Source organism: Triticum aestivum, chromosome 7D, assembly GCF_018294505.1.
Source record: "Triticum aestivum cultivar Chinese Spring chromosome 7D, IWGSC CS RefSeq v2.1, whole genome shotgun sequence".
Taxonomy (NCBI): domain Eukaryota; kingdom Viridiplantae; phylum Streptophyta; class Magnoliopsida; order Poales; family Poaceae; genus Triticum; species Triticum aestivum.
Window position 1 is genome coordinate 59,922,924 of NC_057814.1, and position 4,055 is coordinate 59,926,978.

Genomic DNA, 4,055 nt, shown 5'->3' on the forward strand with positions numbered 1-4,055 from the left:
TAAACGATCGAGTGCTAAGCTAACGGAATGGGTCAAGTCAATCACGTCATTCTCCTAATGAGGTGATCTCGTTAATCAAATGACAACTTATGTCTATGGCTAGGAAACATAACCATCTTTGATTAACGAGCTAGTCAAGTAGAGGCATACTAGTGACACTCTGTTTGTCTATATATTCACACATGCATTATGTTTCCGGTTAATACAATTCTAGCATGAATAATAAACATTTATCATGATACAAGGAAATAAATAATACTTTATTATTGCCTCTAGGGCATATTTCCTTCTGTGACTTCACAACCGTGGTTCTCTAACTGAGTACTCGGACCCATGCCTCTGCCGCCACACTTTTGTGCATCCAAAGAGTGCACATACGTACCTGTGGTGCCTTCATTTCTGTGCCTACACGTACCTGTACCCACGTGCGCAACGTGACATGCGTGGCTCCTGAGACTTCACGACCGTGCCTCTGTAACCAGGCGTCCTGACATGTGCGTCTGCCACTGCACTCTTTTTGCATCCGCACGGTTGATACTCCGTGCCTCGAGAAGCCGCAAGTCCGTGCCTGCGTTGCCTTGAATGACGTGCTTCCTATGCCTACATCCACGTGCGCAACGTGACACTTGCCACGACTCTTACGTGCCCCATAGTGCCACACCCACGTGACTTCACAACCGTGGTTCTCTAACCGAGTACCCGGACCCATGCCTCTTGCGCCACACTTTTGTGCATCCAAAGAGTGCACGTATGTGCTTGTGGTGTCTTCATTTCTGTGCCTACACGTACCTGCACCCATGTGCGCAACGTGACACTTGCCGAGACTCTTACCTGCCCCGTAGTGCCACACCCACGTGACTTCACAACCGTGGTTCTGTAACCGAGTAGTCGGGCCCATGCCTCTACCGACACACTTTTGTGCATCCAGAGAGTGCACACCCGTGACTTGAGAAAACACACGTATGTGCCTGTTGTGGATTCACCTTTTCTGCCTTCCGTGCCTGCACCCACGTGCCTCACGTGCCTAACGTAACATGCGCCGTGACTCTTACATGGTCCCACTGCCACGCCCGCGTCGCTCCTGAAACTTCACAACCATGCCTCTTTAACCGAGCATTCTAACACATGCCTCTGCCGACGCGCTCTTGTACATCCACAGGGTTGATAGCCGTGCCTCGAGGAGCAGCATGTCCGTACCTGTATTGGCTTCATTTCCATGCATCCAATGCTTACATCCACGTGCCTCACGTGACACTTGCCTGTCCCGTTGTTCTCTAACTGCCTGTAGAACCTACACTTCCGTGCCTCCTGTGCCTGCATCTACATGCCTGTAGAACCTGCGCTTCCATGCCTCGTATGCCTGCATCCACATGCCTGTAGAGAGGCTCCACTTCAGCACTACTAGTCTCAACACTAAAAAAATACTGTAGCACACAAAAAACCCAAGCCAAGCATAACGAATCTTGATGCTCAAACGGACGGTTGAAGATTAGAGACGGTTCGATGGTTTCCATCTCTCCCTCCCTCTTCTACTAGCTTGCTTCCCCTTCCGCAAAGTAAATCTCGAAACCTTCATCACTCCCGCACGCTCTCCTCCTTCCTTCTGCACACAAACACAAATTCGAAATCGAGTTCGCGTCACCGGACAACCGCCACCGCGTTCGCCAACCACCCTCCAATCCGACATACACACAGCCACACACTGCCCGCGACAACACCAATAACCCCGCCGGCTACGGCGACCGACGGCGAGGACTTCAACAGCGGCGGCGGAAATCGCAACAAAAAAGGAGCAACGACACAATAAGCGGATGGAAGCGAAGAACACCGCACAAGTAATTGAAGGCAATTATCATTCTATCCCACTCCATTCCACCAGGTAGATCGTAGTGATTTTTCCACTTCCAGGAACAGCAACCCTAGCCATCGCTACCAAGGAGTTTTCCAATAACCTAAATCAATTTGTCTAACAAATTGAACTAGCGCAGAGATGAGATTTAATAGAAATGCTACTGCTCTCCGCCCTGGAATTTTTGCCATACGATATGTGCTCAAAGGTACTAAACCTGAAACATCACTAACTAGAATACGTCGATAGATCCAAACCCAGCAAGCATCCTGAGAGGCCAAACCTGATAACCGTACGAGATTTACATCCCTTGTCCCTTCAATGTAACCGTTTATCAAATTAAGTGCCTCTGGTATGAAAAACAGTGAACAAAAAATAGGTGTACCCTGTGCTTCTAGGGTAAAACAACCGTGCCTCTCTATCCATACAAATTTGTTTTCACACCACCCAGGGTTTTTTTCTGTCACTCGACTCTGCTTCTAACACCTGCCCATTTTTTATGCAACAATGAGAAATCCTCACGAAGAAGCTAAAACCCAGCAAAATACTAACGCAGACCCTGCTGAAGAGCATGCAATCCAGCAAGCTCCTGTCAAAGGTTTTAGCAAAAGTGTCCACTCTCTATCAACAAAAAACTATATCGAGACATTAATAACTTAACTGCTATCCTTGACAACAATAACTTAACTATGTCTACAAATAAAACTACCTGCCACTTTTTATATATTTCTTTATAGAAAACATTAAAAATGTTCGCACACTATTTTATTTTTAATTCAAAAATAGTTTAACTTACCCAATAAATCTTCAACTCTCATTGATGATATTCCTCCCATTATGAAATATCACCTGCAGAGTGCATTTTTGTCTCAGAAAATGCTTCACCCTAACTTCACTTCCCCAGCTGCACTCATAACCATAATTAATTTTTTTCCATCCCCTGATTAGCTCAATTGGTAACAGTAGTAATAACCTTTCTTAACCCAAAAACAGAAAACTAAAAATCCCCTTTGGGAGTTTCACATTCCTTATGCATAATCGTGCGAGATATATATTTTAAATGTGTATCAATTATTTTCGGACAAAAGAATATCATTTTTTGTTACCTGGTCATTATGCAGGACACGAAGACGGTGATATTGAAAGCGCAGAAACACACAGCATGTCTCCTCATTCATCAGAAAAGGACACAGAACAAAACATGAGGAACAAACCACCTGCGGCAGAAATGGTAGCTTACACCAGGCTCAACAGGATTAAACATCTAGCAACAAGCAAAAAAAGAGAAAATCAGATGCCAGCACTGTTTTTACTCCTGGAGCAAAATGGCAAAAGCAAAAGGACAATGCTGAAAACATCGTCGACACTAGTACCTTGGAGCATCAGCCATTACCTCTAATGGTACTCCCGCCAACAGCACCAACCGGCATGAAGAAACAAGGTGAACGCAAGAAGAAAAAAACGACAAAGGGTAGAAAAAGAACAAGACGATACCAACAGCAAAGGTTCGGATACCAATGATGACGACGATGACAGACAGCATGATGCAGATTTCATTCCTACAGACGGCGATGATGCCGAAGAGCACGACAGCGACGCAGAACATGACGGCGATGTAAAAACACACTTATGTACGAATTTTGAATAGCACTATTCAGCACTCAGGATCTAACATTCCTTTCTAACAAAACCCTTTCTTTTTTTCTTCTGAAGCAGCCCAAATCAGGCCAGAAGGACAGAAAGAGGAGAAAGACAAGCGGAAAAGAATTGGCAACACCAACAGTTGACGAAGAACAGCAAGAAACAAACGAAGAGAAATGCCAAATCAAGGCAGTGGCAGCATTCGCTCATGTCAAGAAAACATGGAATTTACTTAAAGACCGTCACAAGCAACATATTAGGACGGCAGGATTTGGCAGCATAGAGAACTGCAAAATAACGGGCTCCATCTGCAGACCGCTTGCAGCACACATCTACGACAACCTGGACACAGAAAGCATGACAATAACCTTCGGTGATGGTACCGAAGACAAAAAAATCAAGATTACCAAGGAAGCTATACACAAGGTGTTTGGATACCCAAACGGCACGGAAAAGTCAGCACCAAGGCCAGCAAAGAGCCCAACTTCAATGAAAGAACTGATGTCAGACCTTGGCTTCAAACATACAAATTTCACGCCAAAAGAACTGTTCACGGAGCTAAAAA